The 16,781-nt window shown below is 37.4% G+C and overlaps 1 protein-coding gene and 1 pseudogene across 14 annotated transcripts in view; both read right to left on the bottom strand.

Annotated features, from left to right (window-relative positions):
• Positions 1-16,781, bottom strand: part of GRIA4 (glutamate ionotropic receptor AMPA type subunit 4) — a 373,574-nt gene that overhangs the window by 144,770 nt on the left and 212,023 nt on the right. The gene's annotated exons all lie outside the window — the stretch shown is intronic.
• On the bottom strand, positions 10,824-11,015 carry LOC126936772 (uncharacterized; annotated as a pseudogene).

Raw genomic sequence — 16,781 nt, 5'->3', positions numbered from 1 at the left:
AAAAAGAAAAGACACACACACACACACACACACACACACAATCCATGGCTTTGCAGATCTTAGGTGTACATGGCTGTTATTTCAACACCATTTGATTACGCCTACTGTTGCATTCACAGCTTAATTTGTTATTTATTATAATACAGGATAAGATAGCAAACCATGGTATGGTATAGTTTAAATATAAATCATATCACATCTAGCTGTCTTTTCACAGATTTGGACCTTTGTAAAATTTATAATATTGTATAAATGTATTAGTAAAGACTATGCCATTCGATGATTGTACCACTCATGTATAAATCATATTTTGTGCATCTGGTCATAGAATATTTTAACTGATGAAGAAAATTATCTACTTACAAGCTGGCAATATAATACATTTTTTCTTTGTACAGTTTCAATTTTTAAATAATTAACTATAAAATTTAATAGTAACATTAAATAAAATATTAAAATAAATTATTGAATAAGTAACAAGAAACATGGAATAAAGAATAACATATTTCAGCTCTTTGGGAATTTCAACTTAATATTCACATTTCTCAAAAGTAGGGCTTACTTTGTATTTATAACAAAATATAAGAAATCAAAAGTCTTACTTATTCCCTGATCTTGTACATATATTGATTGAAACTCTTGAATCAGATGCACTATACTAATGAACTATATTTACTAGGGTGATGTTAAAATTTATTGAAGACTATTTGCAGCAGGCTGACATTTAAACAGTCAGCCTAAATAGGTTTTCTCTTTGTTAGTACATCAACTTGCTGCAGGCATGCTCTAGGCCTAGATGTCTGCTTGAACCCACAGGGAACTGAACTTATCGGCTCATGCCACACAGCATGATAGCAAAAAAAAAAAAAAAAAAAAAAAAGTATTTTTTGTAGCAGGACAGTAATACTTACGTCTGAAAGCTTCTTTAAATAACTCTATGTTTTATTGCATATTTCTGGTGAAAGCCACATTTTCCATAACTTCTTTGATTCACTTAAGACCTTTTCTGTCCTCTTATCCTTCAAATGCCAGTATGCTTCCCACAGAGAATGCTAGCATGGTTCTCCAAAAACACACTTAATTAGTGGAGTCAAAATGTAGCAGCATGCTGCCAAGTGACACTCTGTTTAGTGAGGCTGTACTCATGTAATGTCTGGGCTGATTTTAGCATGGAATTTAGCTTTGTAATGCATGGGGACAGATGTATGAATGGCATGCAATAATTTGGGATCCAAGTCCTATAAGACCTTAAATACTTTTCATTGAGCTTCTATTATACTTGCACGGGTTAACTTACCATATGAGTACTCATTATCTTCAGTAATTGTGACATTAAAAAGAGATGAAAGGATTGAGATATGGAGTAGGGATATCTTTCTTTATGTATCTCTGTGTACTTGAGTGTGGAGACGTAAAGAGAACAACTTCTGGAACTGTGTCAGCTCCTTTGCCCATTCTCTCGTTTTATCTGATTACAACTTATTCTTAGATGTCCCTGGCAGCACATAATTTTGTGTATTTCTAAAGTCATGGCAATTAACACATTTTATAACAACCATTCTTTACATTGACTGTCTTGACATAATCCAAATAATCAGCAAATGAATTAAATAAAGTATTCTGGAAAGGCATAGTAAAATGATTGTTGGTGAACATTGATTTCATTAAAATAAACAGTTGAGACTCAGCCAGAAACTATGACTAGAGAAAAATAATATGAATATAACATGTATTGAACATGTAGAAATAATAAGGTAACAGGACTGGAATATGGTTGTGGATAGGTAGGAGAAAATGTAAGGGCTCTCTATTTCACACTTTTGACAGCACATAGCCAATCTACACTTTAAAAAATAGAAACATGTAGTTAAGACTAAAACAAAAGCAACTATAATGACTCTGGCCTCTTAGTATTATTTATAGTTTTCTTTCCTTAATAGTGAAGGATTCTTGTGGGAAATATATTTTGTTGGAATTTATTTGAAGTTCATCAGTTGTTTAACTTTTTGTTCCAGTTTCCTTTTCTTCTAATAAATTCAGGTAGAATAATTATTTATTTTATGTATAAAAATAGCATTATTTTTTGAATTCACTTTTGCAGAATTATTTCCATCCTACGATCTATATCTGTCTGTATCTATATCTATATCATCTATAAATCTTCCAGTTTATTTGTACAGATTGATTTATCAGGTTAATAATTGTGTTGAATAATTTAGATGTTACAAAGAGATGGAAGGACTGAGATATAGAATAAGAATGTGCTTATATCTACATGTGTACATATGAGACAGAGAGGGAGGGAGATAGGTGAAATAATGTTCATCAAATATTAGCACTGGTTATTTTTGGATAATAACCCTATTGTAACCCAAAAACTTATATGGTTTCTCACACCTGGTAAGCATCCAGTAAAGATCTGTTGTACGTGTGACAAGAAAGGAAAACTGAATAGAAATACAGCGTGAAGAAGTGGTAGCTCTCAGAATAAAATTCTGATAAGGGAGTGCTGAAAGAGGGGGTTGCCAAAAGATGTGGGAATTTGAAGGAAACAGTAATGATAAATTTAAAAAAATATGATTTACAATGACATAAATTTGAGATTTAAAAGATAACGAGAGATGTGTCTATCAATAAAAAAGCATGTTCAATTTCATACTTGTAAGATTTGCTCAATAGCATTACTCAAGGCAGAGATCACCAATTACCTTTTTTCATTGTTTGAGAAAAAAATAACATATATTCTGAAAGCTGTACCCCAGAAAGAGGGGGGTTGGAATACAGTCACAAAAAATGACGAAGGACAATGTCAGCCACCCTTGAGTCCCAGCTTCTGCCACATCTTCTCTGCTAAGGCTGAGAAGAAACTTTAAGACAGAAAACTCCTTAAAATTTAGATAACCTAGGTATCTCCATGGACAAATGAAAAGCAAGGACTTGATCTTTAATATAATTGAGCGGCTCAGTGGAAACAGAACTGAATTGGGAGTCAGAGGACAGTTCCACTCTGGAATAATCACTTCTCTCGGCTTCAGTTTGCTCATCTGTAAAATGAAGATACTAATACCAGCACTGCGTACTTCAGAGGGCCGCAGTAGAGAACAAATTAGATAAAGTAAGTGAACATGCTCTGTAAACTGTAAAGCACTACACAAGGCAAACTTAATCATTATTTAAGGTCATCCTAGATGTTCCACAGCAGGGAGAAAGTGAGAAGGAAAAAGCAGCTTTTCCATCCATTAACACCTTCTCTCTGGGAGACCCTCAGAGAGCTTGTGTAAAGACAGTGATAGAAAGTTAATCACCCCTGTGTTAAGCAGACATCTTTGCATTCATTTTAAGGAATTAGTTTTTACTGCTCTGTCTCTTTCCAGCAGATATATGTCAAGTTGCTGTGGCTTTCTGACTGCTCTTTCCCAGAATGCTCTACTGGAGCCCACTTTTCTGTTGCATACATTGCCAGGTTATTGTTTCAGGCTCTTCTTCTTCCCAAATCTGTTTTGCTTTGATGATCTCATTGATTCCCCAGGCTTACTGGGCTCCAAATCAACATTTCCTATCCTACTATCCATCACATACCTAAGTCTGGAAGTTGCACAGGCCCCTCCAATCCAGCATGTCCAAAGTGGAATTCACTGTCTTCCCTGCTATGCTTACTTCTCCTGAGTTTTACATTGCTATTTACTCAGTGTCCCAATTTAGAAAGTACAGAGCCAGGGATATGGTGGATGTTTTTGCACTGCACAACTCTGAAGGGTGTCATTCATACAATGGCATCTCAGAAGAAGCCAATGCTATGTGGAGCATAACCTGCAGAGCTGAGCACTGCAACCCTCCCAAAAGCTCCACCACTTGCTCCCCTATCTCAATGGTTGCTCATTCCTTGATTTCCTACAATACAGAAGAGTCTGTGGACAATTCACAATTTATCAGAGGCACTCACTTTAATACCCATGACACTTTATAATGTTTCTCCCTTTACTTGATGAGTACGGGACAATATTCTGAGCATGGATTGTTACTTATGAATATTGTAACACAGGAAGGATTTTTGTATTCATTTTAAACGCACATTTTAACACTGCATACAAATGAGTGTTGTGTGTGTATTTAGTAAGGTGTCTCCAAAGATAGCCCCCAACAGTGTCCTTTTCCCATATGCTCATGCTAATCCTGATGTAATGAGGTGGAGCTTATTTCCTTTCCCCTTAATCTGCACTGGCCTTGTGGCTAGTCTTGACCAATGATGTGGAGCTAAGACAGATGCAATTGAAGATTTGCTAAGTGCTTGCATACTGGAACTTATCCTTTGAAACACTCCTTCTTGGAACCTAGATGTCATGGTTCAAGAAAGCCACAAGGAGGAGAAAAAAGAAATATTGGTTAATAGACCCAGTGGAGATACCAGCCGAGAGCTGACACCAACTTGCCAGTCATATGAATGAACCATCTTGGACATTCTATCCCAGTCAAGTACCCAAATGACTATAAACCCAGCCATCATTACAGGACAGAACTGCTCAGCTGAGTCAAGTCATCACAAAAAGTCATTAGAAATAATAAATGCTTTTTAAAGTTACCACATTTGGCATGGTCGATAAATAAAAAAGTGTGTGTGTGTGTGTGTGTGTGTGTGTGTGTGTGTGTATTTACATAATTCACCTCTCTTAGGAGTCTAAGATAAAGACAGATAAGATCACTAGCTAAAAGTGACATGTACACTTTTGGTTGAAATGGTTTTCAAAATAATTCTCTGCAATATTCAGCAAAACTATCTGTTAAGGCAGTGGGAGAAACAATAGAAAAGTGGAAAGGAAGGCCCCAGAGATGAGTCAAACAGGCCCTTTGCCTGGGTGGAGAATAGGTCTCTTAAGCCAGGCATCTGCCTATCCTTTTATGTGTTATGCCTATGTCCAATTGAGTAGATAAAACTTCAAGCAAGGAATAGAATCCATGACTGAGAAGCTTCAAGCATTTCTTCCACTTTGAAATTTCATAAATAGACCACCTACTATCTGCTCACCTGTGTATAAGACCAGAAAATCTGCGGAGATCTAGCTTATCATCTACATGGCTAGTGCCACCATCAACTCTATGGGGGCTACGAGCCAGCCAGCAGAGAAAAGTCTGTCTCCTCCCAAGTCTTCATCTTAAGTGGAGCCTCCAGGTTCTACATAAATAGCCTTGAGACAAACTATTCTGTATTTGAATAAACTTGAATAAATTTTAGTTGGTATTTTGAAATCCAAGTCCGGCACAATTCTCACGTCCACTTTCACTATTTTAGTTCATATCCTCATCATCTTTGAGACTAAGCCACTGCACTAGTTTCCCAAGTAGTCACCCTGCCTATGGTTCCTATTTTATTCCATCAATAATCCATAATGCTGTCAGTGATATTTCTAAAACACAAGTCTGTCACCTCACTGCCCATTTAGAAAACTTACTAGTGAAATTCTCAGCATACGGAATGGTGAATTTGTCAAGAGCACTGGAAGATCTTCAATGTTAAGCTAAAGGGTTTGAGTTTCAAGCAGCAGGTAATAGAGAATCAAAGTAGTATTTTGAAAATGTCCTTTCAATCCTTTCAATATCAGATTTATGAACTGCTTTTGGTTTTAGCCAGGTCTATCAGTCTGTTAGTTTTGTTTTATAGTCATCAAAATAATTTTCTGCAGGCTTCTATTTTTTTACTTTTCCACCTCTCTTCTGCACATCTTCTCATTCTCCAATTCACGTTCATTCACATGCCTGCCCAACTCAGCACTCCCTATGTCTGTCTTTCCTTGAGTCTATAATTTTAAACTTATATATGGATAAAATAGCTTTCTGCTTCTCTCTCTTCAACTTCGGTCATCTACAGAAAGTGAAACCAGTCCCAATGGATCACATGCATTTCTCCCTTTCTGCAAACCTCTCCCCAGACAGATATCAGCACCTCTGTTAGTATATGTCAACATAGTGTGGGGGAATATGTCTTCTTATAGCTGGGCCACTTTAAGTGGTCCCTCTGGCACAAGGACTAACTCTCTGTGAGTAGCTGATCATGTTTAAATTTAAACTTCCTGGCAAAGTCCCTTCACTTTCCACAAACACAATTGCAATGGCTGTTCCTGGAAGCTAGCAGTCCTTGCCACTGTTGTCACTGGCAGATAGGGTGGTAATTAAAATCATTCCACAGCCATCCGCTGAAGTCTCCTCAATTTGTGGCAGACTGGCTGAGTAAGAAGATGAAGCATTAGGAGGCACTTCTTCTCTTGACTCCACGTAACTCCTGCTAAAGAGCTAGTCATTGCTCTTGCATTGCCAGGAAGTTGGGGTGTCAACTCAGAAGGGACTTTATGTTTCATTTCCTCATTTTAGACATACCCTCAGTTCAAGGCTCTCTGCCTTATGGATTAGATGGTCTTCTGCAAATTACTAAGTCTTAATGAGCCTCATTATTCTCATCTGTAAAAGGGTTATAATAGGATCTGCTAAGAATTAGAGATTATCAGTCTGTGTGTGTGTGTGTGTATGTTTGTGTGTACATCACTGGATATAGCACACAATAAATAGCAGCTATTATTGTTAGATGATTCTATAACCAGCCCCTTTGCCTGTTGCAAGTCTGTCTGGAAATACTGGGAACTCTATCTCTCCTCTCCATTTTCAAGTTTTTAATTTTTAATATCAGCAAGCCATTCTTTCTGGTAAGGCTGAAAATTGTCTCTGAACATTTGGAGCGCTTTAAGTAGCTGAACATAGGAAACTCATGTCAAAAATTATATCTTGGGACACCCCTGGAACAAGAAGTAGTCCTCAAAGATACAAGGCTATGAGGATTTCAGATAACCCATTTCTCAGTAATTGTATTACTGCCTCCTGAAAATTTTGTTACACCATGTATGGAAAATCAGATCCCAGACCTCACAAAGAGTGAAATTCTGAAAGTCTCATACTCTTTTATTTTATTTCTTTTTATGAAAACACTGGGATTTATTTCACCAGTCTTTCATCTTCTAGAAAGTCTCCTGACTGGCAAAATGTCATGTTTAAATCTGTCCTCATTTTGCATTGTGACTAAGTGCAAACTTTCCAAAGTATAATTTTCATCCATGTTGGCAGTCTCAGATAATACCCTGTATTAGCTGTCTCAGGTAGGAACTGCCAATGCTGCCTCGGTAGCATTTCCAACATATGGAATTATCTGGGTACATACCACATACAGGGGTAGTGATGGTTAATGTGCCAACTACAGTTTCTACTGCATCATAAGAAATGTATGCTTGTATGTCATTTGTTCACCTTTAAATGTCTTTCTGGGTTTATTCTGAGCACAGCAGCTTTTATACAGAACAAAACAGTCTTGGAGGTTTTATTTTCCCTCTACAAACACCCAGAGGCACTAGTTCAGTTAAGAAACAAATTAAATTTTGTGAAAGAGAAACAGTAATATGTTTGAAATATCCAGAACTGTTCCCCTTCAGCTGCATTTAAAAACGACTAAACTGATTTAATTCACATTTGTGATGTCAGTTGTCAGATTGGAATAAGATCTTGTGGACCTATCTTTAATGACTAAAAATAGTATGGCAATAAAAATTCTACTGAAAAAGCTGCCCTGTTCCCTCTGATAGTATCTTAAGAAAGCATTACACATAAAAAGTGCTTGCCACATGGTTTTTAAATATTGTGCACTAAAATCCTACTTTATACCAGAAACATGTCAAGTTTTTGACAGAATCTGATTAATTATTTTATCCTGGCATACATAAAAAAGCAAATTTAGTTGATAGTCTATTGACTTAACCAGAAGTTGTTGATTTAAAAATATTTATACAGTATAATAAAATGTAAGGAGACGTAACAAATGCATATTTTCCCTATTTGGTATCCCCATTAATTTCTGTTCTTTTGGTGATGAAATCATAAAATAATCAGCAGTTATACTGCGTAGCTCTATTTCTTCTCTAGCTCTGCAGCACTGATGAATGGAAGAAAATTTTGACAGTTTTTTTTAGATCTCATTATCTTTTCCTTTTATGAACGATGGTGGTACCAGAATATCCACACCATTCTCTTTTCTGTCATCCTCTGACTGTAAAATAAAATTATAGAACATTTTAGTAAAACTCCAAAATGAAGATTTATTTTAAGATAAGTTTATTTAACATGAGAAAATTTTTTGAAATAGAAATTCAACTTCAGGTTATTCCTCCAATTTACTGATTTTTTTCCTTCTAAATATTTTCTATGCCGCTTAATAGTAATGAATCAGCAACATAATTTACAAATCTCCACTAAAGTAATGTCACTGATATTGATATTGTATCATATATAACAAATATTATTTTACGTTGACAATATTTGCTTCATTCTTAGTCTGAATAAATACTTTTGGAAACTGCTCAGGTTTCAAGTAGAAACTATGGAATTCTCCAAGCCTGGAAACCATTTTCACTTTATGATTTAGAGCAGGAGCCAGGATAACTTGTTAGCTTGTCAGTAGTGTAAAGTCTCAGATCCATAAAAGTTCTTGACAATTTGGCAATGTTGCTGGAATGGTGAGAGGTAGGACTTTCTGGATGAGGAAGGATGAAGGTCTCACAAGTTGATTAATGGAATTTGGAAAAAACATCCATAGGTATCAATAACAAAGATGTTGACTAAACTATATGTCAACCAGGCTATACAAGGTTCTCCACTTTATTGCCTATTAATGAGAAGGAATTGGGGTGGTGGTTGCTGACCAAAGAATAGGAAATAGGATCAAAGACAGCTGCCAATATAGTGCCCTAGTTGTTAACTCTGTCTTACACAGGAGACTTCCTTGATAATTTGGTGTTCAATCTCAGGTCTGCCTAATTGTAAAAAGTATTATGAAGATGAATTCTGGGTAGGCAGAGGTTTTTCCCTATGAGAAAACAGTTCCAGAATCGCATACCCTCACTGAGTGAGAAAGGAGAGAAATATGTTACTTCCAAAACCAAATGAATTGTAAGAATTTAGTCTGATTTGCTTGGAAAATGAGAGAAGCATGAAATTCTTGTTAAAGATGAATGTCAACAGCAACGCCATCTAAAGGCTCAGCTTCTCCTGCAATCTATCATGACAAACCTGGATCCATTCAGAGAAGACAATAAAACATCTAAGAATATTTTTGCAGTGAATATTGGCTGCTATATGGAAGCTTTGGCCCTCTTGGATAGTTGTCCCTAAGACAGACAAGTTCCAATTGGAAACCATAGGTGAGGCATTGACTAGTTGTTAGGCTCTTACTGCCCTGGATTTGGCTCGTAATGCAGACGCAGGTGTCCCATGGCGAATAAGAAACTGACCCAAAGAAGTCTACAAGTCTAGTGGCTGCATAGATTGAAATGAAAAGTGAAGCAATGCTTTGTTTTCATGGCATAGAACCCCTTTCTCCCTGCAACCCCTCTCTCCCGACTCCATATCCCCTCCATCCCATGTTACCCCAATTTCAGCTGCTTTAAGGAGAAAGATGTTTAGGGGCAGGGCTGAAGCCAGCTTGTCCTCAAGGGGAACTGAAGGTTATACACACACATCTGAGTTTGCTAGGGAGGCAAGGGAATCAAATGTTTAAGACTTTGTTGGATACGGGGCCCACCAGCCCATCTGGTCCTGTTTAGGAGAGGGGACATCCAAATTCAACTATGGGGTTTGGATGGAATTCACCATGGAAAGGGAAGCTAAAGTGGTGCTGTGAGTCAGTTTCTTTAGGAGAATTTAATGTACTATTTTTGCGGCTTCCACGCAGAATATATAATTGGTATTGTATGTCTGTACTAGGAATGTTCTTAAATACCATAAGGGATCTCCCAATTCAGAAGAGCCACAAATAGAGAGGTGTTAGTACCTTTAACATTTCTCTCAAACCTAACTACCCCTTGAGCTAAATGACTGCGACTGATGATTTTGCCAATTGGATCCTCTGGCAAAGGGAGACAGCCTTCGCCGAGAGGCATCCCTAAGGGGTTTGGAATTCTTTGTCTCTTAGATGCAGATACCAGGTACATGCTTTTGTAAATTACTGTATTCTTGTTAAAACTGAATGTCTGAGGCATAGAAGCCTTGTGGCTGGCCTAACGTCTCCATTTTGGGGTAAGTCAACTTGGACTCAATTGTGTTAAAAGGTGAAAAAGCCCAGCAAGCCTCAATTGTTAGATAGAAATGCTTATTCAAGAAGGTAGCTGGCCTGAACCCAGCAGCATCTCAGCTTTAGGTAAAAAGGAGGCACTCCATTGCCTGAACCACATCGCTGGCTCAGCAGGATGCCCAGTTCACAGCAGTTCCCATAAATGCCTAGGCCTGGCTCAATAATATTTCGGCTGGGCTGAAACCCAGTGATGTCCCCTTGACTGCTGCAGCTGTACATGTGAAGTGCCAGTCATGCAACATCAAAACTGAATGTGGCCACTTGGCTCAGTGGACAGAACTCAAGGCTGTTCTCATAGTCTTGGCTAATATTCCCCTTGATACATCTTGTTATAGTTCTACTGATTCTTGGGTGATTTCCATTGGCCTAGCTTTTTGGTTTGACACTTGGAAAACTACAGACTGGAAGAGTAATGTTATCCATCTTTGAGACCGTAAATAGGGTAAACAAATTGTGGCTGTTGATTGAAGTTTCTGAGTTGCTCACTGGCCTTAGTGACTAACAATGGAGAGAAGACCATTCTCTGATGAGACTGATTGGAATCAAAGTCTGATCAAGCCTGTATCTCCTGGATGGCTACCATTGCTCCCTGGAGGCATCATTATACTGGCCATGGCAACACATCTGCCATCTTATACTGGGCACAAAATGAAAAGCCTCAAGTATCTCCAGCTGTAGATTATGTACCCCACAGATGACTGCGGAGATATTTCAAAGATAAGGCTACCCTTGATTCCTTGGGAGATCTTCCTGGAGGAATAACTGACTTGTTATTTATGCACATTCTGTTTTCAATTAGTAATAATCGTGCTTCAGATAAACCTCATTGGCTATGATACTGCCACTGCACAAAGCTATTTATGCACATTCTGTGAGGCAATTATTAATTCCAGGGAGAACAATATATGGTACAAATATAATCATGTTGTTCTACATGGCTCAACTATAAATAATATTTAAAGAGGCATAGAAATGAGAACACCAAATATTGTGATGCAACTCTATTGTGAATATTGGGGAAGCAACACGCGTAGGTGGGTGTGTTTTGTAATAGTGGAATAAGCTGTTGGGGAGCTAAATCTTCATCTTCCATGGTAGGAAGTCAGATATTGTTTAATAAAAAATTAAGAAATAGTATAAAATGCTATTTGAGAATAAGGAAGTATACACCATGAGAAACAACGAAAACAGCTGAAAGTGATTGAGAGTGAGAATTGGGATGAACAGGGGGTGGAACCAGAGGCTGTGGGATATTCTTAAGCCTAGCTGAACTGTTTGACTTTTAAAACTATATGCCTACTCTATTGGTCTGCTAAGGCTGCCATAACAAAACACCACAGCCTGGATGACTTAAACAGCAGAGATTTCTTTTTCACAGTTCTGGAGATTAGAAGTCCAAGATCAGGCTGTCAGCAGGTTTGGTTTCTTCTGGGGCCTCTCTCCTTGGCTAGCAGATGGCCACCTTCTCTCTGAATCCTCACATGTCTCTTCTTTGTGCACACACACCACTGGTGTCTCTGTATGTCCAAATTCCCTTTGTATAAGGGCATCAGTCAAATTGGATTAGGGCCCACACTAATGGCTTAATTTACCTTAATCTTATCTTGAAAGGATCATCTCCAAATACAGTTATATTCTGATGTACAGGGGGGTTAGGGTTACAATATATGAATTTGGAGGGGGATACAATTCAGTCCATGAAACATGCATTAATTAAAATAATAAAAAATCCCATCTCAAAAACCTCCTTTAGATTTAAACCATGTAGAAGTCAATAATTATCTGGGGCATCAAACTCCACTGTCAGTCCCCATTGCAATATCATAGATCTTATTATACTTTGTTCATTATGTCAAGACTTAGAAACATTTAATTTTAGATTTATTTATTATGTTTCGGATAAGATAGCAGTAACCACAATATCTTGGGAGAGTGCTACACCACTCTTTTCATCAGTTGTATCCACTTGATTCTGCAAAATGTCCTTTCCACCACCTGCTTTCTTGAGTTCCCATCAGCAGTTCTTCAAGCCTCTTACCCAGGTTTTCCCCCTCATTTTCTGTATTTTTTCTTCTGTTTTTGACTTATTACCTTATTTTTTTTCCACAAGAACCTAACCACAGAATTCTTGCCTGTTCTTGTAAAAGAAATTGGGTGTTTATGACAAGAGAAGAAAAAAAAAAATAAGAAAAAGAAATCCACCTCTTCGGTCTGTAAATAGTGGCTTCTGTAATTCAAGCTGTGTTCCATAAGTCAAAACTAGCTCTGGTTAAATCCGCTGGGAGACATACATGAATCTGCCAACAAATAACTGTGATTCCAAATGAAGTTTTGTAAGCAGTGATATGAATCCTGCTTTATCACAATGCATTTGAGAAGATCCTGACAGAAATCCTGAACAAGATTAATGGGGAAATATGAAATGGGATTGAACTAAGAGAGTTAATATATTGCCTGGTACCACTATCATTCTAAAATAGCAGAAAACATTGGAAGAGGCTATAAATATATACTGAAAAGAACTCAGTACTTGCAACATGATAGAAGAAGAAATGTTCAGAAGCATCAATTGTATTAAAGACAGCAGAAAGAGTAATAACCAAAAATACATTTTTTCAACATTTACACTCTACTCAGTCCTTGCAAATAATTTCCTTGCAAATATTACACATTCCCATAAGAAAATTAATTTTTATTATATACTTTTGTGACTATCTTCTTTTTCCAGATGGTTTCACTTTCTTAACTGTCATTATACTATTAGTATGTTAAGAAGATATTAAAATATACCACAAGGATAATTAAACTCCAATTCACCATACTTTGTTTTAATTAGTTACTTAATTACCAAAGCAAAACAAAATTTAAGTAAAATTACATGAACATATAGTTGAAGAAGCACATGAATATATATGGTAAAAGGAAAATTTGGGTAGAAAAATCCATGCATTACCTGGGCACCCTACCATTTTTCATACATTATGCTAAGTGTTACAGGCACATAAAGGTAATGAAAACAAGTTTCTCTCCTAAGACTTTGCAACCTACTTGGTGACACTGACCTGCATAAGCATAAACATTTATAGTGAGTGTTTAATTTCCTCTCATATTTCCCCCCCTCATAATTCTGTTAAACCAAACTGAAAGAAAACAGAAAGGTCTTGGGTAAAAGAAACTTCACATCCTTTGACTCAAAGAGCCACTCTGATTTCCTCTGGGGTAGGCATTGGGCAGCACTCCTAGCTATATACCTTCTGCCTGTCATTTAAACTTTATCTTGATTATTATTGTATACTAGTCATGAAATTATATTCTTTGTCAAGTTCCTCATTACTCTGAAGAAAGATGCTACAAGAGTTAAAATAACCCTACGTCTACAAAGGCATAGCCTGGCTTAAAGCTAAGCATTTCAGTTCCATTTAGGCTTTAGGTATTAGCATCTCTTTGTAATGCAAATTGTTCTACAGCAAAAGGATTTTCCCGGTTCTGGGAACCTGCGTGGTGAGCGCAGCAGAGACTAGCTCATCTGCAATGTGCAGTAGTTCTGCTGCATTATATGCGTACCTTGAAGCAGCAGTGAGATCAGCCTGACTCGGCTTAATATGATAAGTCATGGTTTGTGCCAGCCACTGGCCTAATGTGTTAAGTGTGTGTGGATATTAAGAATTTTTTTAGCATAAATTTTACGGAAAAATTATGAACAAGAAATGAAATTTACAGAATTCAAATTATGAAGACTCTCTGATATAGTTTGGATATTTATCCCTGCCCAAATCTCATGTTCAATTATAATCCCTACTATTGGAGGTGGGGTCTTGTGGGAGGCGTTTGAGTCATGGGGGCGGATCCCTCTTGGCTGGGTGCTGTCTTTGCAATTTGCAATACGTGTGGGTTCTCACATGATCTGGTGGTAGTGAAATGAGACATCTCCTCCCCCACCCTCTCTTTCTTGCTTCCGCTTCTGCCATGTGAGACACCTTCTCTCCCTTTGCCTTGCACCATGATTATAAGCTTCCTGAAGCCTCATCAGAAGCCAAGCAGATGCCAGGACTATGCTTCCTGTACAGCCTGTAGCACTGTGAGCCAATTAAACATCTTTTCTTTATAAATCACCCAGTTTCAGTTATTTCTTTATAGCAATGCAAGAATGACCTAATACCCACCTCCCACAGTTTCTTCAGAGGGAACAATATTGCCGAAAACAAACTGCTTCAATACAATTTTAACTAAATCATTCAGATTTTGATTTTCCTTTGATTTCCTATATTGTTATTATTATTTTCTGAAACCGTGTTCTAAAATACAACTTTTGACTTTTATTTCATAAAAGTTTAAGCTTTTATCTCACCATTTTATTGTGTTGAAACTGAGTGAGCTCTCAGTTTTGGATGTCTAAATATTCAGTGAAATTTCATATTGAACAGAAGGTATAAGATTGAGGAACAGAGGTCAACAGTACAGTAAATGGAGAATCAATTTAAACACAAAAACAATAACAAAAACTAATAAACGTTCAGGCCTCATATATCATCAGGGAAGTTTCCCCTCTTTCTTCTGTTCTTAACAGCCTGCTGATCAATTTTTGGCTTGGAAAATAGGACAAAGATTGCATATGGCATATGTAAATCAGGAAAAGCTACATTTCAGATTGTGTAGTCTAAGTAAAAATTTTAGTGACTTCGTCTGTGGTTCCTTAAAGGGCTTACATTTCTGTCCCTGTCTCTAAAGATCTTAAAATTCAGTGAAATTGACAGATTGCTACAGACTGTGCATCACCTACAAACAAAAATTAGAGATAAATGGAATAATAGTAAATAATTAGAGATCAACAGAAATAAACAGAAAAAAATAATTCTGACAACATAGATGGAAAACTTGATGGATTTGGAGAATTTGACTTGGCAGTTGAAGAATGAGGATTTTCATGCAGGAAAAATGGCAGAAAATTCATTTCATATGCAAGACTGAGATAATATTGCATATGAAAATTGCCCAGTGAGTTGCCTGGCATGGGGGAGCCAGTCAATAAATATACATTTTTTCCCTATGACCAAAGATAAAGAGGGTCCATGCCTGACATGTTTGAGGAAGGGTTATTTGAAGAGCATGGCTGGAGTGAACAGTGTGTGAAGGAAAGATGGAAAGAGACAACGTGTCCCAATAGAAAAAGTTGTGCTTTGAATCCAGAAACGGTTTCCTTTACCTACGAGTTATGTGATCTTACTCTCTAGCCCTGAGTTTCCTTATCTGTGAAAAGAGAATTATTTTTGTTTCCTAGGGATGTGGTAACAAAGTGCCACAGATTGGGTAGTTTAAAACGACATAAGGCCGGGCGCGGTGGCTCAAGCCTGTAATCCCAGCACTTTGGGAGGCCGAGACGGGCGGATCATGAGGTCAGGAGATCGAGACCAGCCTGGCTAACACGGTGAAACCCCGTCTCTACTAAAAAAAATACAAAAAACTAGCCGGGCGTGGTGGCGGGCGCCTGTAGTCCCAGCTACTCGGGAGGCTGAGGCAGGAGAATAGCGTGAACCCGGGAGGCGGAGCTTGCAGTGAGCTGAGATCCCGCCACTGCACTCCAGCCTGGGCGACAGAGCGAGACTCCGTCTCAAAAAATAAATAAATAAAAATAAATAAATAAATAAATAAATAAAATGACATAAATTTATTGTCTCACAATTCTAGGGGCTAGAATTATGAAGTCTGCTCCCTCTGGAGGGCCACGCTCCCTCTAAAGCCTGGAGAGGAATCTTGCCCTGCCTCTTTCTAGTTTCTGGTGGTTTACTGGCAATCTTAGTCATTTTTTTGCTTGGAGCAGCATAACTTCAACCTCTGCCTTTGTAGTGACACAGTGTTCTTCCTGTGTATCTCCATCTTCACATAACCATCTTCTTATAAGGATACTAGTCACACTGGGTTAGGGGCCCACCCTGCTCCAGGATGGCTTCATCTTAACTAATTACATCTTAAATGACTCTACATCCAAATAAGTTCCTGTTCTGAGGTAATGAGGGTGAGAATTTCAACATATCATTTTTTAGAGGGACACAATTCAATGCACATCAGAGATAGTAATATCTATTTATTTCATTGTGTTGCTGAGAGATTTAAATATAATAATGTATGATAATGTATGCATGTTATAAAGGAAAACTTTTCATGCAATTTTATCTACGCTTACCCCCTACTCAGGAGAGTTTCATGTGCTTGTCACCCCTCAGAGGGTACAGAAACTCTCACAAATGTTATATTTGAACTATAAGAAATATAATTATTCTTCAACTGAATTTTTGGTACACTGTCAATGATACCTAAGATTGTATTTTTCAGTAAGAAAGTATAATTTTCTGATTGCTTGTAAAGATGCAATTAATGAGAGTTAAAGTTAATTGAGTGCATGTTATGTGCTGAGTACTGTTATGAGTGATTTATGAGAATTAATTGTCACCAAAATAGACTCATGATCATTCTTAATTTGACAGACGAGGAAATGGAGGTACAGAGATATTAACTGCCTTACACAAGGTCATATAAATAGTAAGAGTTAGAGCCAGGATCCAAAATCAGATAGTATGGTGTTAGACCACAGGTTCTCAAATTCTGCTCTACATGTCTTTCAATC

This window comes from Macaca thibetana, chromosome 14 (assembly GCF_024542745.1).
Source record: "Macaca thibetana thibetana isolate TM-01 chromosome 14, ASM2454274v1, whole genome shotgun sequence".
In the NCBI taxonomy this organism is placed as follows: domain Eukaryota; kingdom Metazoa; phylum Chordata; class Mammalia; order Primates; family Cercopithecidae; genus Macaca; species Macaca thibetana.
This window is presented reverse-complemented; position numbering and strand designations above follow the sequence as displayed.